The following is a 27,635-nucleotide window of genomic DNA, read 5'->3' on the forward strand; positions in this document are numbered from 1 at the left end:
TATTTTATTTTCTCATCCTGTTTCCCCCCCATTTCCCTATACTTTTTCCTCTCTCTCTTTTACTTTACAAGTCCAAAGGAAGAGTGTTAAGGGTCCCTATCTTTTTCCTTTTCTCTTCTGATTCTCTTCCTCTGTTGTTTACCAGATCAGCCTTTCCTCTGTCTTAGATTCCTCTCCATTCAACTCTGTGCATTTCCCATATCTCTTCTCCACCCCCACATAAAAACATAAAAGAAAAGACTGATTACAGTAGGGATATCCAGCCCACCCATCTACCAATGTACAGCTCTCCCTCTAGTGCATTTTCAAATGTTTTTTCCAGCCCAACTTTAAATTTCCCACATGATTAGGGCTCTATCATTTCCTTTGGGAAAGTGTTCCACAACATGATAGATGTCAGTGTCAGGAGTCTCCACTCCCAGAATGATCAGCCTAAATTTCTTCCAATCTTCTGTTGCCTCTCCATTTATATATGACTTTTGAAAGAAAATATAAAAAGAGCTACAATACATCATTAGCTGCTTAGGGTCAAATACTACCTTCTCACCCAGTGGTTGTAGGGTACCTTGTTGCAGCAGAACCGGTAAGGTTTTGGGACATGGTGAGAGACAAGAGATAGGAAGAAAGAGTCTAGATATAGGTGGACACTCTTTGTCTAGTGCAGATCCAGAGGTGTATAGAAGACCAGGCATGGTATGGGACAAGGCAGATTTGTATACGCTGAAATTTTTCAAGTATTCTATCATCTACCCTTTGTTAATAGTACCTTTTACAGTGAATTCCTTACTTTCTAAGGGACTAATTCTGCTCCCCAAATACTTAAGTACAGTGGAATTAATATGGTACCATGGAAGTAGGAGTGAGGAGGGTAAATCACTGAGAGGCCAGACAGAAGGGCTCCATTATGATTCTCATTACATCAACATGAGCAGGGGAAGTATAAGGCCGAGTCACAGCCAATGGTCCATGACCATGCAGAGCCACTGGCAACACACCATACTAGGATAGTTTAACCCTGTCTGTTGCAAGGTTTTTATCTATTTTCAATCATTCTTATTTATTTATCAATTAGAATCCTGAGGAAAATCTGGATCATGTTTCTCCCTTCCCTGATTATAGTCTCTAATGTTGCTTTTGGCATCTGTTTTCATATTCCTTTGTGAACTCTAAGGGGGAAAAATCATTTTTGTAAGCAGTAGCTTGTCTAACTCCACCATCAATTAATTATCCCTGCCATATTTTAGAGTCCCCAGTTTTTGGTTTGCTCTTTATATAGTTGTGGGGTGGTGGTGGTGCTATTTAACTTGACCTCTCCTGCAGGCTTATATTTATTACATGTGCTTCTCTTACCACTCTGTTTACCCTTTTAGCTTTGTTGTGTAATCTTTCCTCTTCTCCACTCTCTATCAGACGCATTACACATCTCACACTATTGCCTCTGATTAGAATTTGCACTTCATTTGTTTAACATATCTTGACCTTTATTTAATCACTTTACACTTTTTATGTGATGCCATTCATAGTCTCTTCTAGATATACAAAGACTTATCTTGGAACCTTTCCATCTCCTTTTCTTCCGTGATTTTATCTAATTTATTTTCACCCACCATTTCATACATTCTTCAAAGTCATTCTACTAAAATCTAGTAGGGGAAAATGAAATGCAGGAAATTCTGGATTAAATCAGATCTGATAAATGAAGGAAGAGAGTACAGTATTATGCTTTGTGCAAGACCACACTGAAGTCGTATTTATTGTCTAATTCCCTCTTGAACATATTGTGCAAGAGAGCAACTACAATGTGTCAACAAATGTATTGATTAATTTATTCCTCCGAATGTGTGTGCCCATCTTTATTTCCAGGTAGCTGAAATCTCCTCTTTTGATTAGTGATGACTAGTCGCTATAGGCTTGGAGACCAGCTATTCCAGACATTTGAAGGGGTCCCTTTCTCTTCCTATCTGCCCTCCTCTATTTACACATTCCCTGCTTCTGCTCAGTAAATAGAGGAGAGCAGGTAGGCAGCCAGCAATATTCTTTGGGAATGCATCCTTCTTTGTGCTCACAGCACTGTTCAGGAGGTAAGATCCCCATCCAGCCCACACTAGGAGCACTCCAAAACTATGCCCTCAGGATCTCCCGCCCTGTACACTGTGCCCTCCATAATCTCCCACCAGCGGTATTGTTCACAGAGATAGCTTTTCACTTTCACTTATAGAACCTCTTCATGGAAGAGGGTTCCACACATTTTAAGGAAATCAGCCTTTCCAACCTTATCTAAAAGGGTCACAAGTTGACATCCCCCAAGCCATCAATTACTGATAGGTTTATGAAGTGCCAAGGAATAATTCAGGTTAGATCTCACTTGGTTTACAATTTTTTCACCTTTAAAATAATTTGTTCATGTAGCATAACTGTATCTAAACTATATAGGAATAATGTACTGTCTTGACCAATAGCTGTTACGTTTATGGGCAGCCATGCATGAACTTTACTTCCTTCAAGTTGAAAAACATCTCACTTAGTTCTACAGGAAAACCGTCCATATGTGACAGACAAAACAGGATGTGCTTCAGGACATTCTCTTTAAGACTTCGGAGCACCAAGAGTTCCACTCTGAGATGGTTCTGTGTTAGAGTCACACAGCAACACTATCTACCTTCAAACAGCCAATCACTTGTACTGAGGACACGAACTATGGAGCGATACTGGGTCAATGTCACCAGCTACACAGGACTGGTGGGGAAAAGGGGTAATGGCTCCTTTAAGAGTCTTCTCTCTCCTTGGGGCTGAACATAAAAACATAAGAATGGCCATACTGGGTCAGACCAAAGGTCCATTTAGCCCAGTAACCTGTCTTCTGACAGTGGCCAATGCCCCAGAGGGAATAAACAGAACAAGTAATTAAGTGACCCTGTCATCCATTCCCAGCTTCTGGCAAACAGAAGCTAGGGACACCATCCCTGCCCATCCTGGCTAATAGCCACTGGTGGACCTATCCTCCATGAATTTATCTAGTTCTTTTTTGAACCCTGTTATAGTCTTCACAACATCCTCTGGCTAGGAATTCCACAGGTTGACTGTGCGTTGTGTGAAAAAAAAAATCTTCCTTTTGTTTTAAGCTTACTACCTATTAATTTCATTTGTTGGCCCCTAGTTCTTGTGTTATGAGAAGTAAACACTTCCTTATTTACTTTCTTCACACCAGTCATGATTGCATAGACCTGTATCATAACCCCTCTTAGTTGTTTCTTTTCTAAGCTGAAAAGTCCCAGTCTTATTAATCTTTCCTCATATGGCAGCTGATCCATACTCTTAATCATTTTATTGCCCTTTTCCAAGTCCAGTAGCCCTTTTTTGAGATGTGGCAACCATATCTGTACACAGTATTCAAGATGTGGGTGTACCATGGATTTATATAGAGGTACTATGATATTTTCTGTCTTATCTATCCCTTTTTTAATGATTCCCAACATTCTGTTCACTTTTTTGACTGACACTGGACATTGAGTGGATGTTTTCAGAAAACTATCCCCAGTGACTCAAAGATCTTTCTTGAGTGGTATCAGCTAATTTAGAACCCATTATTTTATATGTATAGTTGGGATTATGTTTTTCAACGTGCATTATCAGCATTGAATTTCATCTGCCATTTTGTTACCCAGTTTTGTGAAATACTTTTGTAACTCTTCGTAGTCTGCCTCGGACTTAACTATCTTGCATAGTTTTGTATCATCTGCGCATTTTGCCACCTCACTGTTTACCCCTTTTTCCAGATCATTTATGAATGTTAAATAGGACGGGCCCAGTACAGACCCCTGGGGGACACCACTATTTCTCTCTCTCCATTCTGAGAACTGATAGTTTATTCTTACCCTTTGTTTCCTATATTTCAACCACTTACCAATCCATGAGAGAACCTTCCCTCTTACCCCATGACTGCTTACTTTGCTTCAGAGCCTTTGGTGAGGGACATTGTCAAAGGCTTTCTGAAAATCTAAACACACTATCCTGGATCCTCCTTATCCACATGCTCGTTGACCCCCTCAAAGAATTCTAACAGATTGCTGAAGCATGATTTCCCTTTACAAAAACCATGTTGTCTCTTCCCAACAAATTACGTTCATCTATGTGTCTGAACATTTTGTTCTTTACTATAGTTTCTACTAGTTTGCCCGGTACTGAAGTCAGACTTACCAGCCTCTAATTGCCGGGATCTCCTCTGGAGTCCTTTTTAAACATTGGTGTCACATTAGCTATCTTCCAGTCATTTGGTTCAGAAGCTGATTTAAAAGATAGGTTACAGACGACAGTTAGGGTTGCATCACTCGAGCAGGTGGGTTGACCAGTAGGGCTCAGATAAGCCATTGCTCCCACTGCATCTAGGAGAGTATTTACTCCACTCCACTAGAGGTCAGGGTGGGTCCTCTCAGAATTTGACACTATACACAAGGGTCTGGCATCACAGGTTAGCTGGACTGTTTATTGAGCTGTACAATGTCCAGAAGGATACCAAAACCTTAGTAAGTTTCAGAGTAGCAGCCGTGTTAGTCTGTATCCGCAGAAAGAAAAGGAGGACTTGTGGCACCTTAGAGACTAAAATTTGAGAATAAGCTTTAGTGAGCTACAGCTCACTTCATTGGATGCATTCAGTGGAAAATACAGTGGGGAGATTTATACACACGGAAAACATGAAACAATGGGTGTTACCATACACACCGTAATGAGAGTGATCAGGTAAGGTGAGCTATTACCAGAAGGAGAGCGTGGGGGAAAAAAAAACCTTTTGTAGTGATAATGAAGGTGGGCCATTTCCAGCAGTTGACAAGAATGTCTGAGGAACAGCGGGGGGGGGAGGGGAAGGAAGAGAAAATAAACATGTGGAAATAGTTTTACTTTGTGTAATGACCCATCCACTCCCAGTCTTTATTCAAGCCTAAGTTGAAACCTTAGTGATTGGCTTTGGTTAGGATATTACAGGGGGTGGTCTTGATCAGGGCTGATAAGGAGTCAGAAAGGAAGAATTCAGAGAGGGCTTGGAGTTTAGGGATCTGCAAAAGGGATGGTGGAGAGAGATCTGACACACTGAATGTGTCAAGGGGGAAAGAGAGAAGAAACAATTAAGGGATAGCAAGGTGAGTAAGAGTACTACAAGAGTATGGGGAGGCTAGGATTTGCCCAGTCAAAACAGTACAGATCTGCCTAGTTTTGAGTCTGCTGTGTCAAACCACCCTCTTCTGGGGAAGGGAATTACCTCATAAAAGAAAGTTTCAGTTTATGGTGATTTGAAAGAGCACATAGTGTTGAGGTTCCCCCGTGAAGTGGGATTCCATTTGTTCAGGATTTGAGTGGTTACATCCACAGCATGGCTTGGAATAGGAATGCAACAGGCTATGCCTATCAATGGTGGCATCCAAATGCAAACAAAGGTATAGAGGCCTTTGTTGGGGAAGGTAATTCATTGGTATAAATGTGCTGAACTCTTCTGTGTTATCCCTTCTTTCAGGACTCAAGTGAATAGGTCCCATGAGTGGGTGACTGAAGCCTTCAGTCATAGTATTGTTCATTGGTCCCAAGGGGAAGGGGAGTGGCCAGTTTACCTGGAGGTGCACATTGGGTCTCACAAGAAAAGCTGTTCTGGGCTGACATTACAGGAGAGGCATGCTCTGGGACCAGCTGAAGGCAGTGATGGTCTGAGGCAACCAAGAAGCAGCCACCTGAAGTGATTTTCATACACCTGGGTGAAAACAATTTAGGATTTTGTAAGGAAGTTGACTTAATCAGCGCACAGAGAGACTTAGGGCAGAACCATGACCTCTTCCAGGGACAATGAGGTCCCTCTCTCCAACTGGGGAAGCAGATGTATTTTTGGCCAACACTAGGGAGGAACTGTTGAATATATGGGAACCCAGCTGAGGAACATGGGAGGCAGCCAAGCTAAGTGCTGGTGTCACTGAGTGGCAGGTATGCAATTCAGGTACTCATTCCATAGGGGGTCCAGTTCTCTGAAAGATCAGAGCTGAATTTAGGGGAAGGCATCCTCTAAAGTGGGAGAACAGATTTAAGGCTCTTAAATGTCTAACAGACTGACAACCCACTTTCCCCAGCCCCTTGTATGTTGGGAGAGTGGTGAAGTCCCAGCAATGGATTAGGATCAAGGTGGGAAGGAAGGGGAGGCTGGTAGCTGCCCTCCACCTGCTAGAAAAGATTAAGAAAGGAATCCTGACCTGCACTGTACAAGTTATTGCTGGATAATTCCCAGATGAGTTACAGTTTCAGCCTAATTAAATTCCCTAATGAGTTACAGTTTCAGCCTTCCATCTTGCCTTTCTGCCTGCACATATAGGATAGACTCCGCGCTATGTTACTAGAACCTGACATTTATATAAAATCTGTTGAGTCTACTATTTTCCTCTATTTTATGGGAGCCTTTCGTGTCTGTTCGTCCAAAGCTTTCTACTTTACCAAATTCTCATCATATTAAATACAGCTTTCTCCTCGAATTCATCTCTTAAATGAATGGCTGTATTGCACATTTGATCTTAATGTTAGGGTTTGTTTTTTTTAAATGTGCTTCTCAAAATTTCCCCATTCGTGGCTCAGACTATCACCATCACTGCATTGTCTTGCAAGCCTTTAAACCACGCAGTTTAAATTTGTTCCTTAATACATTTCATTCCAGTTTAATTTGGCATTAGATGTATGATTATTAGCTATATACTTTAACTCACAATTCATTTATGTAAGTAATGATAGGGTAATGACAGTAAATAATTTGGGCTGTATATAGATCCCTTAGCATCTGTTCTGATACCTCAGCCTACTTCTACAAAGTACCCTTTATGATCTGTAATCATACTGCCATAATCAGATTTCTTTATTTGTTTGAATTCAGATATCATATTTTCCAGTGACAAGGCCTCTATGTGAGAAGTCACACTGACCAAGTTTTATGGTCGATTGCTTTCTCGATATATTTTGTGCTGCCCAGCAAGAGGGAGGGGGAGGTAACTAAGGCACTTTTACATTCTTCTGATTCTTGGCTATTATGGGGATTGGTGAGGCATACTTTAGGCAACCCTAAAGCCCCACTTCTGACATCTTCTATGAAGGGATGGAGGCAGGACCCTTGTAGGGATGCATCAGCTGCCTTGCATACACACCTGGCTAGATCTGGAATTCTAGTAGCCTTTTTATACTGCTCCAGCTATGCAGAATGACCCTAGCATAGGGGAGTGAGTATACCTCCCTTGGACTTCATGCCAACAATAGTCTGTGGTTAAATGAAGCACTGGCCTGTGACTCAGGGATGAAGCCCGAGCTCATAAGCTGGAAAAATACACTCCCCTGGCCAACACTCTGAAAGCGAAGGGCTACAAGGTGCAGATGGATGTCCTGATCGTCCGAGCCCTGGGCGCCTGGGACCCCTGCAATAAGCATGTGCTGCAGACCTGTGAGATTGGTTGACGCTACGCACAGCTCATGCGGCGCCTCATGGTCTCAGACACCATCCGATGGTTCAGGGACATCTACATCAAACATATCACCGGCCACCAACAGTACCAGAAGGTGTGAGCCGGAACGACATCCTGCATCAACTACTAGTACTTTTGGGTCTTATACTACTCTAGTTTATGTTGTGGTAGCTTGATGTGATGCAACAAAATGCTTTTATTAGAAACTACCTATTGACCTATCTTCCCTCTATATCAAAAGAGACACTATAGACAATTATTTTTTGAGCCAACAGATCAAGACCCTGGAATTTTGTTTGTAACCCCCCTTTCCTCCCTGGGTTACTCAAGAGCAGGCAACACTCACCTGTGGGCCTAATATTGTTGACATTAAAGAAGATCCTGAGTATCCCAGTGGTCCTGTTGGATAGGTGAGAATCCTCTATTCACCCCTCTGCTGCAGTCCCTATACTCCTAAAGGAATTTAAAAATTGGTTGTGCCTCCACCTGGCTGGCCCCTGTGCACACTCAATGGTGTGCCTTCAGAACTACCAGGAATAAAGTTATTCTAATAATAAATAAATAATAAAGTAATCTGTGGCATGGGTGTACCTCAAAAATACAATTATAAATAATATACATCCAACAGACTTTAATTAAAGTTAACACACCTTTACTTAACAACTTAAAAAAATCAGGGCATAACAGTCTAAGATTATGTCACTACTAATTTAAATCCACCGGGGGCAACTGAATACAACTAACAAATATGATACGCAGTAATAAATGAAACTTGTATAACTGGCATTTACACTGTCACCATTCACCACACCCCGCAGTGTGCACGCCTCTGGATTTCAGAGTCCTAGGCACTGTCTTGCTGGTCGTGATTGAAGAGCTGCAGCTGGAGACAGTGCTCTGTTGGTTCTGTGCATCAATCCAGTCAAGGCAACAAGCTGCACAACCCCTCAAATGTCAGCATCTCTGGATCCTGGGTTGATGGGAAGGTCACTCTGCCTCTCAGACTCAGTCTCTCTGCTGTGCACCTTCCCTTGCAAGTATTCTCCCAAACCAGAGTGGGGGTTACTCCCAGTTCCTTCTCTGCAGGCCCAGCTCAGCCAGCAGCATCTGGCTTCCTAGCAGCAGCTCCTGGTATGGACAGAGCTCCACAACCACCATCTCACTCCTTTTCCCAAAATGGAGTCCACCACTTGCTCTCCCTCTTTGTCCAAGGCATCATGGGAGTTGTAGTCTCCAAGACTAGATTGCAGCCCACAGGCTTACCCTCCGGAGCACTCCCAATAAAGTTCAGAGGCCCCTGTAGTAAAGAGTGCCTACATGTTGGTAGGCTCGCAGACCTATACATCTGTGACTGTCTCTGATGCATATTTCATATTATTCTGGAATTACACATTTGTGGTGACTCTTCCTTCTTGAAGAAGAATCAAACATATTATTTTGCATGTTGTGCTGCTCTGTATTATCCAGTATGGCAAGCGGAACCCAATGATTATTATGCTGAGTTTACTGCTACTTCCCTCTCCTTCCCCCCCCCTTTCATCCATTGCACATTTTGTCACACACCCCACCCTGCAAACACTTACATGTGCCCTTAACTTTACTTGCATTAAAAATAGTGCCAGTGAAGTCAATGGAACTACTCAAGTGTCTAAATTTATTCAAACGTGTAACTCTTTTCAGGATTGGGGCCCTATGCTGTAACTCTGGAGCTGGAACTCTTTGTAGTGCTTATCTCTACAATGCCCACCACAATGTGGCCCTGATTTTTGGCTGAGCCAAAATAATTGGCTGAATTACAAATAATTAAAAGGGGCTACCATCCACAGGTCTTAATTTTCACAGCCTTTCATTCAGTTGCAAGTATTGAATTGTGGTTCCTTCAGTAATTCAAGCAAGCAAACGATGCATACAGGCTTCACCTATCACAGTTCCTCCCATTCACAGAGATACAGAGTTCAATTTCATCACACACGCAGTATATATCTGTAGAAGCAGTGTGCCAGAAATATTGTAGATAGAATAATTTAAAAATAAGCCTGTATTTTCTGTCATTTACAATTCTTGGATAAAAATTCCAGAGCTGAAAACTGGTATACTTGTGGTCGTCACTGGGGAAAATATCCTTATGTTTTAAGTTAAAAATTTGAGGGTTTCATAATTTTTTTGCTTGAATTACTAACAACAAGGAACTAAGGGCCCACTGCTACAACCAGCTTAGTAAATTGGGCTAGTTGCATGAGTAATGTTTGCAGGAACAAGGTCTAAATTTTAAATTGCTTAGGGTTTAGTAGGGTTCAGTTTTGGATTCTTAAAAAAAAAAATTAGAATAATGACATAGCATTAGACATGAGCTGTAGAAAAGTTTGCCTAAGGGAGCCTGGTTTTTGAAGGGAACTTTAACCCTGACTCCCTTTTGTGATGACAATTTTGCATGCGCTAATAATTCTCATTATCACTAATTAGTTAAGAAATAGTTTCCCATTAATCCTTACAAGCGTTAGAAAGATAAGGAAACAGATAAGAGTATCGGGAGTTATATGGTTTTGTCTAACTCATAAGATCAAAGCAAAGTGTCACAGAAGACACTCACTGCTAGGACACCTGCTCCTTGTTGCTCTGGGGATTAGCTCTTTCCAGGTCTGACACTGAGTTCCAGAGTGAGAGAACAGAAGCAGGTATGTTCCCTCATTGTGATTTTGCCCTCCAGCTAGGACATGTTTCCCCCTTCCAGGGTAACAAAATCTCTCCATCCAAAATGATAGTCTCCCCTTCATGGCCCAGATAGAGTCCCTTTTCCTAGTGGCCAGTCCAGAGACACTGTCTAGCAACTGTGACTGCTTTCTTCCAGACCAGTTACTATTTCCATGGACTCCTTCCTATATATTCTGGCTCCCTCTATCTGAGTTTACCAATCCAAACTCCCTCTAGCCAGGGAGTAACTGCAAACTGAAGTGAGCTGTAGCTCATGAAAGCTTATGCTGTAATAAATTTGTTAGTCTCTAAGGTGCCACAAGTACTCCTTTTCTTTTTGTGAATACAGACTAACACGGCTGCTACTCTGATACTTAACTCTGTAGCTCCAAACACACCTCCATTCCCCAGGGACTGACTGCAGATTACATTTCCTGAAGCCCCTATCTGCTGCCAATGTCTTCACTTCACACCAATGCCACCTGATACTTCTCAGATGGGCCCCCCATGAATCAGTCTTTCAATCCCCGACTCTCCCTCAGCTACAGACTATCAGATTAATTCATAAATTTAACCCACTCTGCCTTGTGTGGGGTCAACAAGCCATCACAAAAGGATGAGTGCCTTTTGTATGATTATTTTTAGGGAAATGAAAGTGAGTAGTACATTTCATGACTCGCCATGCTATATTATAGTTACATTTTGCAGATTATATTAGATGGATGGGTTAGATATTGTTGTATTGTATACATGTACATGTCTATAACATACACATATTACTTACAAGCAATTCTATAACATATATATTTCATTTTTAGTTGTGTGTATGTATGTTTTCTGTAGAAGTATTTGTTTTAATTCAGATACCCATGGAAAGAAGAATATTGTACTTCATTTCATTATTGAAGAATGGCTTAATAAAAGAGTTTTCCCCAAGGAACATAGCTATTTTGAGATTCCTCATACCTAGGAGCATCAACTAATCTACCATCCTAAACAAATACTCTTTAGCATTATTGCTTAAAATAACTCTCACTTATTAGGCACTAGCTCTGCTCAGAAGGATAGTTTTATGGCCCACAGATATTTAGTAGCTCAACTGCAACTGATCTGTCTGATGACTAGAGTTTTTAACTATGTTATGATTTTTGGAAGACCATAAGCGGTAGGGAACTAATTTAATTGGATTTTGAATTGACTGAGGGTTTACTGATGTTTGATGCATAATGAAAACCAATTTAAGTCACCTGTAAAAGAAGAATTTATTTGACACTAGGAATATCACTGTGATGCACAGGCTTTTCCCAAGGGTACCAATGGAAGCCACACTTAATTGGCAATGTTTCATATATGTGAGTCATATTGTCAGTAGGATAGGCAGCCACTGCAGGGCCTGAATGGTGTTGTACACAGGAAGCTGTTAAATTGGGCATGTCTTTGTGCCAGGCTAGAACAAGTAGCTAGTCTTCTGCAAAGCAAAATGCATTCATCATTACTAAACTAAAATCCATTTCAGGTATATTGAACTCTGAACTCACTAGTGGCAACCTTCCCTTTACACTTTTCACTGCCTCAGATTCATGGAATTCTTTCACAGAAAATATCTGGTCTAAAATGAGTGGCCTATTTTTCATGATATATAGTAGTCAATCTTAACCTAGCATGGTGCAATTAATTGCACTACTAAATCTGGCAGTAGATAAATCAGTCATAACAAGACTACCTAAAAATGCTACTAGATCTACCTTTGTGGACATTTATATTGTGCTCATCATCATGATCTTTGAGCATTTAACTTATTTTAAAAGTAAACAAATCAATTATCTCTGTACTGTTCCTTTCTCCATCCCTAGATCCTGTCATTGACTTTTTTCTTTTGCCATCTGAACTGCTTCCAGGTTTTTTTTTCTCCACCCTTCTGCTGACAATGAAAAGATTTAATCTCTCTTTGTGGTGTCTCCATTCATGATCCTTTGAATCACCTTCAGGAAGTATTGCTCTTCAGTGACGATGCATGCCTGGATGACCAGACTCTTTACTAGCATGTGTTGGGATACTGCTCACTTGCCTGGCCTGTCATTTTTGTCATGTTACTTGGTCAATGTCAGCATCACAGAGGCATTCTGATCATTACCTATTTTATCTGCCCTATAAAAGACTCCTAAGCAGCACCATAGAGAAGTATCTATCGGACTCCAGTTTTATACACAATCTATGATATTTTCAAGTTACCACATTCATCTTCCAAAGCAGTTCCTATAAGCTATCAAAGGGATTTAACCTCTACAGCCATGGATCTTCAAATGAGAATAAGAGTGAGGGTATATTTACAGGTTTCAGAGTAGCAGCCGTGTTAGTCTGTATTCGCAAAAAGAAAAGGAGTACTTGTGTCAATTTAGAGACTAAAATTTATTTGAGCATAAGCTTTCTTGAGCTACAGTTCACTTCATGCATCCAATGAAGTGAGCTGTAGATCACGAAAGCTTATGCTCAAATAGGTATATTTACACTGTCTGTGCTATACTTTTCAAAGCTGTTCCATACAACAGAAATAGATACTAACTAGGTCTATGCTAATGTCTAACACAGCAGTGGGAATGTCTCTAGTTGAAGCATGAGGGAGTATACAAAACAAGTTCTTAAAGGGCAGACTCTCCATGAAAAAAAACTATTAGTAAGTTATAGACTTTAATTTTAGCATTATTTTATTGCTTTTTGATTGATCTAGTACTGCTGTTCTGTCTTGCTGCTGTAGACATTAAGTGAGCACTTCATTATGGTTTAAGAATATCACTTTTGACAATCCAGCTGTATATCTATTATAAATAATAATAAAACTTGACCCAGGACTTAAGTATGTAATGTCTAAATGAATTGGCTTATATTAGACTCATGCTATATTGGAATATTGGATAACTTTTGAAGGGAGGGATTTTCAGAAGCACTCAATGCTGGCCTAACTTTGGTCCCAGTGAACTCAATGGGAGTTTTATCATTGACTTCAATTGGAATGGAATTTGACCATCACTGAAAATCCCATCTAATGGTTTTATGGGGAAGTATGAAAACCAGTATTCTCCATCCTGTGTATTCATGTAAGGACCATTCACAAAGATACCATATCTTTATCTAGACACTGTGCAGGTGCACATTAAAAGAACTTCCATATATTAATATAGTCCCATATCAAATAGTACTGCATTAACATGCACTAAATGTTCCCTAGTACATGCCAGCAAGGTCCACATGGGCCAGTTAGTGCATGATGTGCTAGTGCACATTAAAATTTATGCTTCCCCCCACCCCGGTGCAGATGAATGCACCATGTAGACAAGCCCACATTGTGCATATATATTTTTATACACACACACACACACACACACACACACACACACACACACACAGAGTTGTGAATATTTATGTATTAAAGTCAATGGAAGCTGCTGGGATCTCAGCAATAATATTTAAAAAATATTAAGGGAAGTAGTTCAATTCAACACTGGTACTGTGAAAAGTCTGGCCACAAAGAGACTTTTTTGTTACAAAACAAAACAGATCCTGAGGACTGTCTGTCAGGGAGATTGGGAAACAGGCTGACACCAAACTGAAGAGGCAAAGTTTGGTGGTACAGGGAGTAATCCCACAGTTTCAATTTAGCTCTGGTAGTTGAACAATAACGGGAACATAGTAACTGAATATATAATAGGGACTGTGAAGTGCCCAGGAACTGTAGACACTCACTCAAATGTAAACATTAGACTAAACATTCTAAAACTAATTTAGAACTGAACAGACTAGTTGGTCAAATGGAGACAAAGGCTGGGGAAGGTGCCTCCAACCAACAAGGGAAAAAAATTTAAAACATCCCATTGTACAGAGCTTGGGCACAGAAAGCCAAGGGGAGGGCACTAACTGCACACCATTTGTTTTATATCCCCTATGCTGTGAGGATGAGCGATCTCAGGATTTCCTCTTAGTATTCCTTAAAATACATGCCTAAAGAACTGACAGAATTGTCTATTGTTACTGTTTTCTGTTCTATAACCAGCTGATCCGTTATATTGTACTATCTAAAAACACAAAGAACGCTAATATATGTTTTATGAAAAGTCATAGATGTTCTGACTGTAAAAGAACACTGCAACATAATTGTAGAACAGTTTGTGGGCTCAGTTATACAGACACAAGCTAATGGGCAAATTTGCTTCCAACTTGAAGATTTTGATTAATTTGGGTGAGGCTGATTTGAGTTTTCATTTAGACTCACAACAAACATCCACAATGTAATAAAACCTACAGGGGTTCTGCAAAACTCTAAAGACTATTTGAAAGGGAAACCTTTTGTTCTGCTTATGTTGTGCATCAAAAAAAGTGTGGCTTGCTTTTCATTTTATAGTCCACTCAAACTAGGCCAGCTAAAGACTTTTCAGGTACTGTATAGGAGGCAGAGACACAGCAAAGGAATTTTTAAAAAAATAGATTGCAAAATCTGTCAAAGCTTTTTCATTTGCTATTGGATTTAAAGGCTGCTCTTCCAAGAGACTTTAACTTTATAAAAACTATCATGTGAAACATACCTTTCATTATAAATTGGAAATACTTGGCTCCAAAGAACCTGAAGTATATTTTAAATAAAATTATTCTATCATTTTTAATAACTGTATTCCTTCTCCTCTTCTGCACCTCCCCCAACCCTGACTCAATTATTGATGGGACTGTCCAGTATGTTCTCAGTTCTGTAGGTTGACTATTCACTCTATAAACTACACAGACAACCTTGGGAAATACTTTTTGGGGCTAAACAACTTTTCCTTCAAAGAACACTGAACTATTTTATCAGCATTTTGTAATTTTCTGGACGCCAAGATGTACATAATGATCATTTTTGACCAAATCTACCTGAAGAATCAAATAAGTCAGACTATAAACTGTGTTCTATGCTGTAGCTCTAGTGTAGGGGCCCATTTACCAGTCTGAGTGCTGATACAGCCATCTCCGTCCAGTTAATGTCTAGCAAGGATTTCCCTGAATTCTTTACGGCATGTTACTGTCATCAGTGCCTATGCACCTACACTGACCAGCACAGAGGAAAGCAAGGAGCAGTTCTGCTCTGACCTGGACTCCATCTTCAGACCAACTCCTGCATACGATAAGTTCATCCTGCTGGGAGACTTCAATGCTTGCATTGCTAGAGACAGCAGTGACTGGAGAAGTTTGATAGGATGGCATGGAGTGGGAAAGATGAAAAACTGACTCCTCCTCTTGGGTATATGTGCAGAACATATACTGCTGATCACTAACACATTTAGGCAAAATGATAAATATAAAATGACATGGAAGCACCCATGGTCTGAACAATGGCACCTGATCGACTATGTTATAACCCATCAATGAGCCATCCGTGATGTTAGAGTTACCAGAGCCATGCATGGTGCAGAATGCTGACATATAGTCCCCTCACATCACAAGTGCCCCTAGTTCAACATCCCCTCACATCACAAGTGCCCCTAGTTCAACATAATCTTCAACATAGCAAAGCTCAAGAACATCAACTTTCAGGTACAGATTCAGCAGTCACTTGATGACAAGTTTTTTTCCATGCCCACCAATCACTGGCAATCCAACAGAAAAATAGAACTAGTTCAAAGATGTGATTATTGACATAGCTAAATCAGTGCTGGGGCCAAAAAAAGGGTACCTCAGGATTGGCTCAATGAGAACATTTCCAAACTACTAAGTGGCAAGCAGAAAACATTTGTTGAATGGCAGAATGATCTCATTTCTATCTCAAAAAAAAAAAAATAGGTTTAAGTAACTACAGAGCAAGGTGCAGTTTGAACTGAGGAGGATGCAGGATAAGTAGTGGGAGAGGAAAGCTGCAGAAGTTCATCATTACGCAGAAACAAATAATGCAAAGATGTTCTTTGACTCTGTCAAAGTAGTCTATGGACCGTCTAAATCTGCACAGCTCCCCTGAAGTCAGCAGATGGCATAACCTTCATCAAAGACAAAGAGGGAATCATACAGTGGTGGGCTGAATGTTTCAATATCTACTCAGTAGACCATCCACAGCTGATGGGTGTGTCCTTGATCAATTACCCAAGAAACCCATCAAAGAAGATCTCAAACTCCCTACATCGGTTAAAGTCATAAAAGCCACTTGTGACAGGGTTGGGACTTACCACCACAGCGCCGCCTGCTGTCCATCCTTGGGAATTAGCTCAGTTCATGCAGAGCACCCTCTGCCAGTGGTGTCCCGTCCATCTCTCGCCCTTTGTTGGTGCCTGGACCCGTGTTGCACCCTTCTTGCGGTGTCCTCTTCAAGACGCTGCCCTCCAGCAATGCCCCCTATTTCTCATTCACCACCTTATGGGGTGGGGTGGGAATATCAGCAGTCTTTCACTTCACCCAGCCACAGCGGCCAACCACACCCCAAAGTCTAACCCCTTTTGCCAGGGGTCCAGTGCAGTCCACTATCGCCACATCCAATGGCTGGGTGTATGTGCAAGGTGGAAGGGGGGGACCCAGGCCCACCCTCTACTCTGGGTCCTGACCCAGGGACCCTTTGGCAGCAGCCTTCCTACCCTCCTTCTCTCCCCTTGTCTGCCTCTCTCCCTGGGTCGCTTTCCCTTCATCCCCTTTGCACCAGCCAGGCCCTTCCCTCAGGCCTGCAGCCTGGCAGATACCGGGCTGGAGTTCCTTCTGCTCCCCGCCCCGCCCCGCCCCGCCCCGGTGCCGGTGCCGGTGCCCTCACACAGGAGACAGACCTTCACCCTCTGAAGGCCTAGGAGAGATTCCCGGCTCCCTTCCTGGGCAGCCTTTATATAGGGCTGAACCTTGCCCTGATTGGCTCCCTCTTACTCAGCCTCTGATTGGCTCCCTAGCAAGCTTTCTCTGATTGGCCGCCCACCCGCACAGCCTCTCTGGCCTGCTGGAGCCCCCTCTAGTATAGGAGTGGGGCAGCCACCCCACTACACACCCTCCCCCTGAAGAATGCTTGGGTGGGGGGAGAAATCCCTTACTTGCCCTGTGCTCCTTGCAGCTGGGCCTTTAGGGAATCTCTTTCCTATCGCAGGGTCTCCTCCAACTGGAGCAACCTGTTTGCCTCTTCCATGGTCTAGATCCCCACTGTAGACTGCTCCAGTCCTACGTTGTTAGTCTCTAAGGTGCCACAAGTACTCCTTTTCTTTTTGCGAATACAGACTAATACGGCTGCTACTCTGAAACCAGTCCTACGTGGGTTTCCTTCTCAGTTTTGGTTCCCCCCATGGCCCTCCTGTCACTAAAGTGGGTTCCCTGGATTAAGGTGGGGCCTCTCTGCCCCAGCCCCCTTGTCTCTGGGGTCCTCAGCTTGCACTACCCCTTTCTGGCAGCTAGTCCCAGACTGAGCCTGTTTTTCTGGCACTCCCTCTTTCTGCCTCAGGGGACCGTGCCTCCTTATGGGGCCCTTGGTGTGGCAGGGGAAGCACTCCTGGTGCCTTCCTGCTGCCCCGGCCCTAAGACTGCTTGTTTTCAGCCTAGCCCTTCCCTCAGGGTTAACCCAAGCCCTGTGAGCCTTATCAGGGCACTCCCTCTAAATCTTCTTCCCCCATAGGACAGTGTGGCCCAGTGGCCGGAGTTCATCTGTCTCTTTTGAAGTAAGAGAGGGGTCAGTGAACTATGTCATCACAAACAAAGGGGGGGGGGTTTGAGACCCCTGGTAGGGGAGCCCAGGTCCACCCTCCATCACCGGGCTCCAACCCAGGGCCCTGTCATTGAGGGCGTGATCCACTTCAGGTCAGCGGGGAATCCAACCACAACACGCTGCCCTCAGAGTGGTGGGAGATACCACTCCCTTCCCTTTCCTGGGTCACTTTCTACCAATTCTCCCGACGTAGCAGTCCCTGTGACATCAGGGCCTTCAGGTTCCTCAGCCCCTAGGGCTCCCCAGGGCTCCCACAGCTGCCAGTCTCTAGTCCCACTTCCTGGCCCATTGGCTCCCTCCTGTACAAGTTGCCCCTGCTCCTGGGCTGGAGCCTCCGCTGGGTGTCCTCTTTCCTCAGCTGCCCACCCTGACTGAGCAGCTCTTCAGGCTTTTGTACTTGACTCTCTGTTGGAGCATGCCCAGCAGAGCCTCAGGGTGTGACTTCTTCTGCCAGCAGGGAAGGGTTGACCATCTCCTTCCCAGTGCGGGGCCCATCCGCCTCGTCACACACCCTCCCACTTAGAACGATGGTAGGGGTTTCCCCTGCCCCGTCCTCTTCCTCGTCCTTCTCTTCTCCCATCCGGGAGAAAAAGTCTGCATTTCCATGGGCTTTACCTGGCCTGTGCAGTACTTGAAAGGAATAGGGCTGGAGGCACAAATACAACCTCATAGTTCAGTCATTCGTTTCTTTCATGCTGTTGATCCAGCAGAGAGGGGCGTGATCAGTCACTAAGAAGAAGTGATTCCCCAGCAAGTAGTACCGCAGTGTTTTGACTGACCACTTAACAGCGAGGGCCTCCCGCTCTATGGTAGAGTAGTGCGTCTCGCGTGGAAAGAGCTTCTGGCTGAGGTATAAAATGGGGTGGTCTTCCCCCTCTACCTCTTGCGACAGTACAGCTCCTATACCTACTCCAGACACGTCCGTCTGGAGAATGAAAGGCTTCAAAAAGTCATGTTGGGTTAACACAGGCTCCCTGATTAGTTGTTCTCGGAGTGCATGGAAGGCGTTCTCTCATTCCTCTGTCCTTTGGATCTTCTGGGGCTGGGTTTTCTTTGTTAGGTCCGTCAAGGGGGCAGCTACTGTCGAGAAATTAGAAACCAATAATACCCCGCCAACCCTAAGAATTGTCGTACCTGTTTTTTGGATTTAGGGGTGGTGTGGTCCCTCAAAGCCCGTACCTCATCTACCATGAGGCGTAATTTCCCTCGCCCTACTGTATAGCCTAAATAAGTCACCTCCCGCAGTCCTAAATAGCATTTGGCCAGATTCACCATGAGGCCTGCATCACCCAGGGCTTGTAGTACCTTGGTTAGGTGCTGAATATGGTCTCCCCAGTTGGAGCTATAAACGACAATATCATCAATGTATGCTGCAGTATACAAACTATGGGGGTTCAGTACCTGGTTTGTGAGCCGCTGGAATGTAGCCGCGGCACCATGCAACCCGAAGGGCATCACTGTAAACTGAAAAAGGCCAAATGGTGTAGGAAAGGCTGTCTTTGCTCGTGAGGTAGGTGTCAGAGGGATCTGCCAATAGCCCTTGGTTAAATCCAGGGTAGAGATAAATTCTGCCTGTCCGAGTCTCTCCAGTAACTCATTCACCCGTGGAATGGGGTAGGCATCAAAGTGAGAGATGGCGTTCACTTTGCGAAAGTCTATGCAAAATCTTACTGAGCCATCTGGCTTGGGGACCAGCACTATGGGAGTTCTCCAGTCACTCCTCGATTCTTCCACCACCTCTAGGGTTAACATTGATTCCAACTCCTTCCGCACAGTCTCCCTCATTTTCTTAGGGAGTGGTTCTCTCTCACCTTTTGGCCGGGAATAGTGGCGATATGGTGGCTGATCACCATCGTCTTCCCTGGTTGAACAGACAGAACCGTGGGGAATGCGGCTACCACCTGCCATATCTGTTCTCGTTGTGTAGGGTTGAGCTTCAGGCCAATGTCTACCCTGCCTGGCTCCTTGTACTCACCAGCTAAGGGCCCAAGCTTGGGCTCTGGGGGGTATGGGGAATCATAAAACCCTCTTGTTCCTTCCATACCTTCAGCAGGTTCACGTGGTATATTTGGGTGTCCCTTCGTCGCCCGGACATCCGGATCTCGTAATCAACAGGACCCACCCGCCAAACCACCTCGAACAGTCCCTGCCACTTGGCTAATAACTTAGAGTTGGAGGAAGGCAGCAACAGCAGAACTTGGTCCCCCGGTTCGAAGTTCCTCATCTTCGTCCCTCGATTGTACTGCATCTGCTGGTTGTGTTGTGCTTGTAACAGGTTCTCCCTGGCTCAGGTGCCTAGTTCCCAAAACCGTTCCCTCAAATGGAGGATATACTGGACTGAACTTTTGACCCGGGTCTCTTGTTCCTCCCAGGTTTCTTTCAAGAGGTCCAAAATCCCCCGGGGTCATCTCCCGTAGAGGAGCTCGAATGGGGAGAACCCAGTGGAAGCTTGTGGCACCTCACGTATGGCGAAGAGGAGTGCTGGCAGGTACTTGTACCACTGACAGGGGTCATCCCCCACGAATTTCCGCAGCATTGCCTTCAGGGTCTCATTAAAGCATTCTACCAATCCGTCCATCTGGGGATGGTAGACAGAGGTCTTAAGAACCCAGATGTTCAGTAGTCTGCAGAGCTCTGCCATCAGCTTGGTGGTCTGTCCCCTGGTCTGTCAGTAACTCTCGTGGCAACCCCACCCGGAAAAATATCTGTAATAGCTCATTGGCAACGACGGGGGCCGTAGTTGTTCGTAAGAGTACTGCCTCTGGATACCTAGTCACATAGTCTACTACAACCAGGATATATCTATGACCTGAGCTACTTTTCTCCAGGGGCTCCATCAGGTCAAGGCCAATACGTTTGAAAGGGGTGCCAATCACTGGTAGAGGCACCAGGGGGGCCCTGGGTATGCCCTTTGGGCCAGCCTTTTGGCACTCCGGGCAAGAGGCACAGTAATCCCGGACCTCTTGGTGTATGCCTGGTGAGAAAAACCATTGGGCTATTTGTAGGAACATCTTTTCTCGCCCAATATGCCCCATCAAGGGACCGGGTGGGCCAGGCGGAGCAGTGCTCTTTGGAACCTTTGGGGGACCAACAATTGGCGCACCTCAGCTCATGTCTCTGGCTCCTGGGCCACTCGATAAAGTAAGACGTTGTAGATTTCAAAATGGGGGTCTTGGGGCCGATATTGCCAAGGATGGGTCTCTCAGTCCCGGTTGACCACTTGCTCTCAGGCTCGACTAAGGCTGGAGTCCCCTCTCTGTTCCTCCAGGAAATCTCCATCAACCTCCAGCCACCTTGTCTTTTCTCCTGTTGGACCATTGGTCAGGGTTTGGCTCCCTTCGGTTATTTTGGGCCCTCTCGATGTCCCCTCCAAGGGGTCTTGTGGCCCAGGTTGGTCCAACAAATCATGCCTCCCATAGCGGGCTCTCTTCCCCTTCACGGGCTGTCCGCTCCACCCCCCGCATAAGACCGGCAAAATCCGGCCAGTCCCGACCCCAGACCACGGGGTATGCTAATCTAGGGGCCACCCCCACTAAGCAACACGTCTCTTGTTGGGTGACCTCCAGTTGTACCCAGATGGTGGGGTAAGCCTTCATGTCCCCATGTATACATTGTAACTGTATTGGGGCCCCGGCGGGAAGGGAGTCTTCTACCAGGCGCATGTGAATGACAGTCTGGCTGTACCCCGAGTCAACCAGTGCTAAGGTTGGGGTTCCCTCCACTCACACGGGATCACCATCTTCACCGGCCCGTCCTTCCGGGCTCATCGGTCCGCCATCAGGATCTGTCCATAATTACAGTCCATGTAGGGGCACTCTCTCCTGAAATGCCTCCTTTGTCCGCACTGGTAGCATCTATCATGATTCCCCTCTGAGGATAGGGTACCTTGCAGTAGGCTTGACTCCCCAGACGGGTCCTCTTGATCTTGGGGCAGGCGCGCCGCTGAAGGGCCCCGGTTCTTGGGGGTTGTCGGAGACCCCGACTGCAGAGCAGGCAAATGGGGACCTCTCCCTCCGGTCTTATGCACTGCTCCCTCCGCGGGTCGGACTCCCCCTCCTGAAGACCTTGTCTTAAGACCCGCTCGCTCTTCTGGCTCCACCGCCATGAAGTCGTCGACAAGGGACGTAGCCTCTGCAAGGGTCTTTGGCTGGTGTCACTGCACCCACTCCTTCCCCTCGGTGGGAAGGATTCAGAGGAACTGCTCCAGCACCACAGCCTCGGCCACCTGGCAACTAGTATGGTGGTCAGGCTCTAGCCACCTCCAACAGAGGTCACGGACCTTCTGGGCTATGGCCCGTGGTCTGGCCCCGAGAAGATATTTCTCTCGACACAACCTCTATCGGTACATCTCCAGACTGATGTCCGTCTGGTCTAAGATGGCGGCCTTAACCTTCTCATATTGCAGTGCCTCCTGTGGGTCCATATTGTGGTAAGCGGCCTGCACGGGTCTCATTAAATAAGGGGCGACAATAGTGGCCCAATGCTCAAGGGGCCATTAAGTGGCCGTAGCTACACATTCAAAAGTTACTAAGAAGGCTTCGGGGGTCATCCCCCCAGCCCCATCTTCGTCAGCTGCACCGGTAGTCCCCCGCAGCCCTCCCCTGGCCCTCCTCCGACTGGGCTGGGGGAGGACTGGCTGCCATTTTCAGCAAGGACACCACCTGTTGAAAGAGTCGATCTTGACTCGCTTGCTGCTGGGCGGCTAACTCCCAAACCAGCTGCTGCTGGTATTCTTGTTGCTTTGCTGCCTGTAGTGGCTGCTGCACTGCCAGTTGCTGTAACAGCTGCGTCTGCTATTGCTGCTGTTGTACAACCTGTTGCTGCTAGTTTTCCAGCAGCCATTTTAGGAGCTTGTCTGTCTCCATCTTGTACATGTGGGTCCTTCTAGCAGGCCTGGTTGTTGCCCACATTCTCCACCACTTGTGACAGGGTTGGGACTTACTGCCAGCACCTCCTGCTGTTCATCCTTGGGAATTAGTTCAGGGACTGGCTTGTTTTGGCCTTGTTTTGAAATGAGATTAGCTTGATTTTGGCTTATTGTGAAAGTTGGAGTGCTTATTTACCATGTGAAAGTTGGCAACTGTGATCCCGTCCTGAGATTATAAAATCTCTAAACAAGAGGCTATGTCTCTGCATGTTTTTATGTAGCACCTAGCATAATGTATTTCTGATCCTGCTTAGGAACTGGGGGCTTTACTTCAGTCTTAATATTAAACAGCAATTATCATACAGACAAAGACACAGAGTAGGATACAATATAGATAAATAAAAATAAGTTTAAATACATAGCTCAGATGGAAAAAAAGACTTTAGAGTTAGGAAACTTTTTACAATGCTCAACCAGCATGGTATATACAAACCTTCAGAGAATTTAAAGATTCCTTTACATGGCAATCATAATTATGTTAATAAAAATTATACACAGGAAAACAAGGCTCTGTTTGCCAAAGGAGGATAGCGAATCTTGATTATGAGGGCCAAGTTTTGATCCAGCCACTCTCAGCTGGCTCTCTCCAATGAAGCAATTGCCATTATAATCCTGGTCACAAACAAATAGAAATCTAAAGGATTCTTACCATTAAAAAGAAAAGAAGATTACTTCAGCCCCATGAGACCTGGCCACAGTTACTCTATATAGAAACCTTGGGAAGCGGTCAGACTTTGAGGCTAATCATATGCCACACTTTTGCTTGAAGCAAACTGTTTTCTGAATAAAATGGGGACTAATATTCTGTATGTGTGATTAAAACAGCGGCCTCTCTTTTAACGCAATCCCACCCCTAGACTACTTCCTTCTCGCCTCCAAATGTGGACTTTCCTTCCAAAGTCTCCCTCGCCCTCAATCCAGAATATTAAGTTATGATCTCTTACCACACACAAGGGCTAGAAATGGAAGTTATGCTAGTGAAAAAGGGGGATTCCCAAATTCCCAATGAAAAACAAAACTCGCTTCTGTAGTTAGCCCTGAGGTATTTGACCACAATTTCAGATTATTATTATTAGGGTTTTTTGTTTTAACTATAAAAGCTATTTTAAGTCATTTTTAGCAAATTCTAGTTGTTTATATCGTCTTTTTCCCTCCCAGGACAGAACAGTGAGACTCCTGGTATCAAGCAGAAGGCATTCTAGGCAAAATCAAAAACACTAGTTCAAAAATATTTTAGTTTTAATTTTTTTTTCTCTGAGGTATCTAGCATATACAGAATATACAATGGAGTATGTGGTATACTTTTTTTTGGCACTTGTTTGGAATGTGTCTAACATAAGTTACTCATGGCTTTCTCACTACTTACTGACAGTTGATAATCTATCATGGGTTTTATATACAAGAATTGTATATGGGTATAAACAAAACTGCTGTGCTACATTAAATCAGAAATTAAGCATAAAAAAGAACTGCAGAGTTGAAAGTGAATCTAAAATCTTTCTTTGCATCTTCTATGCTGGGGTTTGAGGGATTTCAGCACCTCACAGGATTATATCAAGGTGACATTTATTTTGAAATAGCACAACATAACAGAGACTGGAATTTCTTATAACCTTACTTATGACACTAAACAATAAGCCATGAGTAGGAGTTCACAAATAAGATGGAGCTGGATTCCTTGCGAGTGTTGTAAAGCATGAAGTGGAAGGCTTAAGTGCATTCTTCCACCCTAAAAGTGCACTGTAGCTGACTACTTCATGTGTCTTGGATTTCCTTAATGATGCTAACATTTGGATTATTAGTTTAAAATCATACATTTTTAAAACAGTTGTGCGTAGCATCTGTATCCTCTCACTAGGAAAAGTAGTTCCTAGTAAGAGGCTTCTTTATGTGACAATCAAGGTCCAGACACCCCAAGGGGAGAAAGTTTCAAACCCCAAATAAGCATAAAATGAACTGACTGTATACAACATTATTGTACAACAAAGATATATTGAGTGAGGTCTTTTAAGAAAGCTTGGAATACTCTAAACTCAGTAGTTATTAAGAGATTGGTATACAAACTGAGATTATGAATGTATATATTTGTGTATATAGAAAATTGTGCTCCTACTCTGTGCTGCAACTTCAACTCCACCTCACAGCAGGACAATGAGCAGTCAAACAGGGAGAAGCACTTCCCAAGCTAGTTGTTTACAAAAAAAACCAACTTCAAGTAATTGGCCATTGTCCAGCCCAGCAAAAGACAATGATGGACCTTTAGAGCTAATAGAAAGACACTGAGGGCTTGTCTACACTGGCAATTTACAGGGCTGCAACTTTCTCCCTCAGGGATGTGAAAAAATACCCCCCTGAGCGCAGCAAGTTTCAGTGCTGTAAAGCGCCAGTGTAGATGGTGCACCAGCTCTGGGAGCTACACCCCTCTCTGAGGTGTTTTTTTTAGAGCGCTGGGAGAGTCTCTCCCTGCGCTCTGCTGTGAGTACCCAAGCCAGTTAAAGCCCTGCCGCAGCACCGCTTTAGTGTTCCAGTGTAGACTAGCCCTGAGACAACTCAAAATTGACAAGAACATCCTGGCTTTCAAGTCAGGAGGGAGTTACACTGCACTGCCTAACCATGAATCAACATGGATGAAGAGCTTGTCTACACTACAAAGATAAGTCATCATACAGCCACTGCAGTAATTAAAGTAGTGGTTCATGTCTACACTTGCTCCTTCTGTCTGCAGTGTGCATCATCACCAGGAGTGCTTCCACCGACTGAAGTGGGGCATTGTGGGACACTGACAACTGGAACCTGGCAGCCCTACGGGTGATAGCTGAAGGGAGGGCAGTTGTGAGCCTGGCACCCAGCTGACAGGGTTAAGGGGAGAGGGCTCCAGCTGTCAGTCCCATCTGGGGCTGACAGCTGATTAAGTAACACAGTGTCTACACAGACGCTGCAGCCATATCTACACTACCACTTATATCAGTAACTCTTAGGTTGCTCAGGGGTGTGAAGAACCCCCTATCCCTGTGAGCGACATCAGTTACGCTGATAGAAGCTCCAGTTTGGACAATGCTCTGTCAGGAGAGCTTCTCCTGTCGGCATAGAGCGACTACACCCATCATCTTACAGCAGCACCGCCGCATCAGTACTGCTGCGCCGTGTAAGCTTGCTAGTGTAGACAAGCCCTAAGAGGCGGAAAATGGGAAAAAATTAAAGGCAAGCTGTCAACTGAGGTTTTTACCCAGAATTTAGGGGCTATCTGTGAGCGCTGGGCCCCTCCAACAGCCAGAGGGTATTCTGGAAAACAGTTCAAAGGCAATAGGTAATTCTTATTAGAAAAGAGATTTTTTTCTAATATGCAAGTATAAAGCCTGAGGTTGTATTTTTATGTTTGTTTTCTGTGTAATTTGTATGTGTTTGGTTTCCTTGACTGTATCATCTTTGAATCTGTAGTTTTTCCATTAAACAAACTTTAAAAAAAAATCCCAAGAGTGTCTCTGGCTTGCAAATTTTGTGGAGTGTATATGAAAAAGGAGTTGGTAACTGCTGGTTTCACACTTTCAGGGGTGATGAACCAGAGGGAATGGTCTGAGAGTCTAGTCTTTAGGAACTCGGGGAGAACATATTTGGGGAGACTTGGGACTGAGAGGGCTGTTGGTATCACTCTGGGCAGCTGAGAGCCGGGGAGACCTTATGCTTGTGAGCTGGCTACTGTTGTCAGGGATCTGAACCATAGCTACATAGCACAGACATCACCTAAGATACAAAACAAGTAGTGACAGAACCTCTTACCAGTCTGCATGATCCCCAAAACATCAAACTTTGTTTCAGAGAAACTAAATTTGGAACAATAAAAGCTCCTAATGTAGTTTTTACACTAGAAAATGGATTAAACTTGTTGAAGAGACCAAAAATTGGTCACTGGGGAAAGGGTGTAGTTAAAAACTCTTCCTCTTCTCATCCATTCCCAACTTCCTTACTTCGTTCCCCATGTCTGCAGTGTTCTTTAATTTCTGTGCCCTTATCACCTCAGTATTTTCCCCACACCCATTTAACATAATGGACATACAATATTTTTTATGGAGGAATTTAGTTAAGATGCCCCAGCTGTTCAAATAACAGTAACTTCATAGCTATTACCTATGACCTCATCATCAGGATCAAACTAGCCAATTAAAAGGATACTTTTTCCAGTCAGTCTGCCCAATCACACTAATACACCATCTGCATTAAAGATGCAATGTGAGTCTTTTTTGGAAACACCACAACAAAAATTAATAGAGCAGAACTAATACTGGTTGGGAATTTTTTGATGAAACAATTTTTCTGAAGAAAATGCCAATTTGTCTTACACAATGCTTCTTTCAGCAAAAGGTTTGTTTTGATGAAACTTTTATTAGGAAGGTTTCTCGGGTCCAGTATAGAATTTCTAGTCAAAAGGAGAGAGACAGCCTCATATCAAAATAGGCAATAATCTGGGAGATATAGCAGTCACCTAGGATGTGAGAGGCCCAGTTAAAATGTCTGCTCTTCTTGATTTGGAGCAGGGACTTGAACCAAGTCTCCCACATGAGTGCCCTATCCACCACTCTATTGGCTGTTCTGGGGTGGGTGTTTCTGTCTCCCATTTTTCATGAAAAATGTCAAAAAGGCTGTTTCATCCCAATGCATCATGGGAAAACTTTCTGAAATCTTGAAAATGTTTATAGGATGGGGAAACCATTTCCTGCCCATGCCCAGGTCAGAAGAGAACGTTACACCTTCTGATGTTTCTATTAAAATCCTTTTTGGGGGGGCAGGGCAGAGAAAGTCTTGTTTTAATAGGAATTGTATAATTCTTCACTGAGGTTAAGAAGTATGGCATAGACTTCCT

This window comes from Dermochelys coriacea, chromosome 2, assembly GCF_009764565.3.
Source record: "Dermochelys coriacea isolate rDerCor1 chromosome 2, rDerCor1.pri.v4, whole genome shotgun sequence".
Taxonomy (NCBI): domain Eukaryota; kingdom Metazoa; phylum Chordata; order Testudines; family Dermochelyidae; genus Dermochelys; species Dermochelys coriacea.